Source organism: Gouania willdenowi, chromosome 18 (genome assembly GCF_900634775.1).
Source record: "Gouania willdenowi chromosome 18, fGouWil2.1, whole genome shotgun sequence".
Lineage (NCBI taxonomy): Eukaryota > Metazoa > Chordata > Actinopteri > Blenniiformes > Gobiesocidae > Gouania > Gouania willdenowi.
Genome location: NC_041061.1, coordinates 11,445,240 through 11,452,064, shown reverse-complemented (window position 1 = coordinate 11,452,064; position 6,825 = coordinate 11,445,240).

Genomic DNA, 6,825 nt, shown 5'->3' with positions numbered 1-6,825 from the left:
GTTTTTGTCACTGTAGGTTTGAAATGCATCTTGGGAAACTTGGAAGTATACTTCAGTGAGAACGCTCATCATCCTAATCGTATGTATAGTCTATAGTAGACAGTATACACTCATTGGGTTTGTAGTCTATAGTACAGAGTGTGCCTAACAATCTATGCTACGCTAACTAGCTACACAATAATCACTATAACGTTCTACCAGTAATTCTCTCAATCCAACCGACTCGCCACAGATTACAAATCCACAGGTGTTAGTTTTAATAGAAAGGGGCGGGGCCAAGAGTGGTGGTCCGTGACACAGCCGCCTCCATCTCAGCCAATAGCAAAACTTGATTGTAATAGTCGGGTTTCAACCAGTAGCGGGCAGTCACTCTTATGTTTTCACAACAAAATATGTTAAATTGAAATACTTTCACTAAAATGTCAAAAGTTACCGTCACTTATTACCTCAATACGCTTTATTTCAACAGAAATTCGGGGTTTAGCTACTCTTTTAGCATGTTGACGTATTCAAATGGGGGCTGTTAGTCCCCAACTACTAATCTGTAACCCACTAAAAGACCATGAGACAGTCTTTAATGGGTTAAATGAACCATGATATATCATAGAATCTACTAGCGTAGCCACAGCGGCTAATCTACCCCTTTGACTAGCACCAAATTTATTTGTAAGGATGATAATGTAAATAAACAACGTTTGAGCCGAGTGGAGTACGTAATTTTGCGAAGTGGAGACGTAATTTCAGATATTTATAACTAACAGTAGAAATATCTTTAATAGAGGAGAGTTGAAGATAATTTGACCTGGGGTAGATACATCTGATGACGTACCCCCATAGACATGAATGGGGAACGTGACAGTTTCTTTTATAGGCGCAATAATGCTCGAGATATCTGGAAAGCTTTTTACATTTTTTTAATTTTTTTGGACTAACCAATATCCAGAATAGCAAGTAAAAGCTTAAACAGTTTGCCATAAGTGTAGTAAGTGCACCTCAAAGTCTAATCAAGTGCAGTCACGAAAAGAAGTAATGCGCGTAACAGGGGAAGTAGCATTTTTTCAAAAATAAAATACCCAGAACACTAATGAAAATTTAAAAAAAAAAAAAAAAAAAAAAAAGAAACTTGATTATTTGTTAATAGACAGATTGGTCAGCTAATGTTTGAATATCTTTTCCTTCACCATTCACTGTCTTTTATTTTGAAATCTTAACTTCTGTGCCCTTTTCCTGGCCTCACACAAGCTACAAAAACATTTCTGAGCATAAACCTAAACAAAGGTCATTTCAGAACGTAAGTTTATTCCATGTTTGACCATCTTTTTAAAAAAAAAGATCCTTTCTTTGTGGAGCTGTGTTTGTGTGATCTCTTGCTTTTTTCAAGCTAATTATTTCAAACCGCAGCATTTGTCTGCGTCGCCACCTTTATTTATTTATTTATCTATTTTTCTCCTCAGAGCTTTTGATAAATGTAGAGAAAGCACTTAACAGAACAGCGCCGAAGAAGATGAATGTGATGAAAACGTATATGCTGTATAGGCTCTTTTGCTGCACATAAATAATTAACTATATAATGACTATTACATGAGTAGAATTTAGGCTCCTCTCTGGATAAAAGCCTTGATGGCTAAATGTGTCAAATCAATGGGGCGAACATGTACGAGCCACATGTTTTTTTTGGTTTTTTTTTATACTTCTGCTTCCCTCAATGTGGTCGATCCAGGAAATATGAGGCGTTAGTTACAGCATCACAGGAGATATTGTGGAAATAAAGACGGGCCAGGCGTTATCTGTCTTTAAAATAGAAAGCATTCATTCAGCAGACAGTGCAATCATCTCGCTTTTTCATTTTCCTTTCTCACATTTCATTAACACATCTCCTCTGTGTGCGTGAGCAAAGGAAACCAAAGATGGATGTACTACTAGAGCGTCGGCGACGTGGATCTGAAAGGGAAGAAACCAGAGTTCATCCACGGTGCCACGTTCACACATTCTGATCAGAAATTCCAATCTTCTGATCAGAATCAGAGACCAAAAGAATGTCTCATCTTTAGTTGGTTGTCATGTTTATCTATATCGAGGCGTGGGAGCGCCTGGAAATATCTGTGTTTTTAAACTCCTGACAAGTTCTTTTGGATGATCTGGCATTTTCTGAACATTTGAATTGATAATGATCATTTTCTGCATTTTTGTAGTCATTTTGTTTGTTTTTGGAGTCATTGCGTGTTTTTGTTATTTTTTGTGTTCTTGTTGTCATTGTGTGTGTTTCTGTTTTTGTTCTTGTTTTCTGTTTTTTTTTTTTTCCCAGTCATTTTTTGTGCAATATCGTTGACAGTTTGTGTGTATTTGGAGCTATTCTGTAATGTGGTGTGTTTTTGTCGTCATTTTCTTAGTTTTTGGAGTCATTATGTGTGTTTTTGAATTTTTGTTTTTTATTTGTGCGTTTTCAGGGTCATTTTTGTGAATTTATGTGAACAGTTTGTGTGTCTTTGGACCTATTCTGTATTATGTTGTTGCTTAGTGTGTTTTTGTTGTCATTTGGTGTGTTTTTTGAACTCTTTGTGTCTGTTTGTTGTGTGTGTTTTTTGAGTCATTATGTGTGTTTTTGTTATTTTTTGTGTTCTTGTTGTAATTATGTGCATTTTTCTGTCATTTTCTGCGTTTTTGTTGTCCATTTGTGCGTTTTTGGAGTCATTATGTGTTTTTGTTATTTTTGGTGTTCTTGTAATTATCTGCATGTTTTTTGTCATTTATTTTGCATTTTTGTAGTCATTTTGTGTGTTTTTCTGTAATTTTCTGCATTTTTGTTGTCGATTTGTGCATTTTTGAGGTCACTTCCTGTATTTTTGGTCTTGTTTTCTGCATTTTCCTGTTTTTTTTGTGCAATTTTGTTGACAGTTTGTGTGTCTTTGGAGCTATTCTGTAACGTGGTGTTTTTTTTTATAGTCATTTTGTTTAAGTGGTTGCTGTGTCTGTGTCTTTGTTGTCATTTTGTGTTTTACGAATCATTTTGTGTATTTTGGGAATTTTTTGTCTACTTTGTGCATTTTGTTGTTGGTTTCTTGGGCTTTTTATTCCTTCCAACTTCTTGAAATACAATTTTAAGGGATTTGTTTTGGGGGCTGCACAAAATTAGACCGAGGGCCACCAGTTGCCGATGTCTGACCGACGTGCTCGTTTCCACTTGTGTTTGGATGTTTTCGCGGCCTCAGGGCACGGAGATAGTGTTTTGTTGTTTTTGATCTGACTGGTTATGAGAGAGAGAGAAAGACTTCCAACCCTTTTGTGCAGCAAAGCAAAGCTTTAGGTGGAATCAGCGCTGCCAGATTGGCTGGTTTTTAAACTCTATTTCATGGGCACAATTGTCATTAATCTGGGTAAACCTCGAAGAAATAACCATAAAATTATGGTTTTCGGGGCATTTGTGTGGATTCCTAACAATTTTATGATGCTAATTGTAAACGTGGACCTTTTTTTTTTTCCAATTTAGTACCAGATCCATGTGCCTTTGGTCTGAATAATGTGTTTGTAAATCAGTGGTTCGCAACCTTCTCAGCCTACGACCCCCAAAATAAAGCTGCCAAAGACCAGGGACCCCCACTGTACCTGAAGGTGGTTGAACACAGACATCGACACTAGGGATGTAACGATTCACTCAACTCCCGATACGATTCGATTCACGATACTGGGTTCATGATACGATTCTCTCACGATTTATTTTACAAAATGGGACTGTAGACAAATTTTTTTTTTGGGAAAAAAAACTAGAAAATGCTGTACTATTCTCCTTTTATTTTTCATTGTCAAAATAATTCCTTGATAAACTATTCAAAACAATGCAATTTAACTAAAAATAAATCTTGAATGAAATAAATAAAGGAATAATACAAATGAAAATGAAGCCTATTAATTTAAATTCTGGTTCTATAATAAACAATGCAAAACTGCATAATAGTTCTTTTTCTTTTAAAAGTGCAACTGAAAATGAATTTTGTGCCTTAACAATTGGACTTTAAAAAAAACAAAAAAAACAATTGCACTGATTTACATCATATTTGTTTGGACCAGTAGAGGGCGCTGGTTACACAGTGGTCGGTTGGCATGCAGATATCTTGCAGTGAAGAAGAGAAGCTATGCTAGTAGACAGAGCTAATAGAAAAACGTGACTTTTACAGATATTCATGTAATATTACAGATATTCTTTCGGTGCTAAAGGGGTAATGAATCATTTATTAACATATTTAAGAGTAGAAGGCGGCCAGAAAGAAAGTATTAGCAGACTCCGCCCGCCGCCTACACTTGTGGATAGTGCCCTTTGCTGGTTAAAAAAAGTACTGCGATTCAATTTTCAGAAAATCGATATCAACCGTGATACCTATGAATCGATTTTTAACTGCCTTACGATTAATCGTTACATCCCTAATGGACACTGAAAAATGCGGAGACAGGGCCATCTATAAGGGGGAATAAAGGGTCAGCAAAATGATGATTTATTGTTCTATGAATCTGTGATAACCACATTTATTTATTTATCTGAACAACATCCATGATTTTAAAAATCATAGAAAATGGTTAAAAGGTGTGACTTAGGGTGGCCAAAAAAATACAGGAAAAAGTTTAAAGTTTCAACATAGGAACGATTAGTTTAAACTGGCAAACAATGGACGCGACAAATCATGACTGTGGTTAAATTGGGAAGAAATAAGCATGAAATATGGTTAAAAGACAAAAATGGGTCAACATTTGTGACATTAGGTAGGAAAAGTGGTGGAAAGGGTTTAAAAGTGCCAAAAATGTCTTCATCGGAAGACCAGGAAGTTCAAAAACATACCACAGGTAAACCTATAGAAAATGACTAAACTATATCATCATGCTGCACTTTAAATATGCTTTTAAAATGGCTTTTATCACGTTACATACTCTTAAGGAGAACATGTAAATGCAACACAGAGAAAAGTGGATAAATGGACGGATGGAAATCTAGTTTAGAATCCATTTAGCTTTGATATATGAGCAAATATTAAAGAAAATTGCATTTTATATTAAAAATCAAGGGAATAAATGAATTGATCAATAAAATCGACATTAGAATGTTCCTTTCCAAATATTTGTCCCTGATTTCTTTGCACCTGATCTATTGCCTGTTTTAAATATAACAATTACATTACAAATACGTGTTTTACGTCATTGTTTTAATTCCTTTCTGCAAAACATGCTGGGTTGAAATAACTGTCCAAAATATGTGCGTCAAAACAGAAAAAAATAATCATGGCTTCTCGACAAAAAATAAAGCAACATTAATGCCTTAAAAATGTAAACATATACTTTAAATTTCATCAGTAATCTGATGAATTATTGGTGAAATTGACAAACGCAGTCAAGGGACAACCTGTGATAATTTAAGGCTTTCTTATAAAGCAGACAAATAGGCAACCGGCGACCCAGGGGCCACATGTGGCCCTCGGTCAAAATTTTTGCAGCCCCCAAAGCAAAACCTCAAAACTTGTAATTCAAGAACAACATAATACAAAATGCACAAAGTACAGAAACAAATTCCAAAACACACAAAATGACAACAAAAACACACAAAGCAAGAACATGTTGCAAAATAGCTCCAAAAACACACAAACTTATAACAAAAATACACAAAAATGACAGAAAACAAGATCAAAAATACAGAAGGTGACCCTGAAAATGCACAAATCAACAACAAAAAGGCAAAAAAATTACTCATAATTACAACAAGAAAACAAAAAACAACAATAACACACACAATGACTTCAAAAACACACAAAAAAACCCCCCCACCATATTACAGAATAGCTCCACAGACAAACTGTCAACAATATTACACAAAAATGACAGAAAATGAAAGAAAAGAACACAAATACAGAAAGTGACCCCAAAAACGCACATATTAAACAACAAAAACACAGAAAAATACACACAATTACAACAAGAACACAAAAACTAACAAAATGCTGACATGAATGTTGATAATGTGGCCCTTGGATCAGATCATTGTTGTGATAGAGTTGCCCGTCCCTGTTTTAAAGGGTCACTTTCATATATTTTAACGTGCTATTTTATTTGATCTTTTTTTTGCCTAAAGCGTGCGGACAACGGATGCTGATATCAATATGTATTTCTTTGGAAGGTTTGAACAAAATCAGGACATTTTGCTGACACATTTCTACTTCACATTAGCTCCAGTTAACACCTTTAGAGCCAAAGAATTAAACACAGCATATCTGAGAAGTTGCTGCGTCGCTGCTTCCCTTGTTAGTGTCAAACACCTGGGCTGTGCTAATAAATGCCTGAGGTGAACTTGTGAGTGTACCAAAAGTACAACGGATGAAACCTGGGATGGTTTCCTCTGCTTCCTTCTTCATTAGGGGAACAAAAAAAAAAAAAAAAAATGTGTAGATTTTATTGGACAAAAGGGGGCGCTGTTTAGCAAGGATGAGAATAAGAGCCACTGCTGGAATTCAGAGAACGTCCTGTGAGCCCTGCTGCTGCTGCTGCTGAGACCGACTGAATGTCACCCCCCCCCCCCCCCCACACACACACACACCCCCACACCCACTCATTACGCTCATTCACTGTAAACTTCACGCTGAGGCAAGCAAACCCGCACAGTAAACACTACTAACCCACAGCGATGGACACAGACCTCACCTATGCGTAACAGCGCGCCACTTTGGAGAGATCCGTTTCCTTCCTTTACGAGCTTTAATGCGACCATGGTGAACGGACACACACACACACACACACACACACCGTCCCTTACGCAGCGTCAAGTCAGTCAGAATAAAGAGATATTGGGAG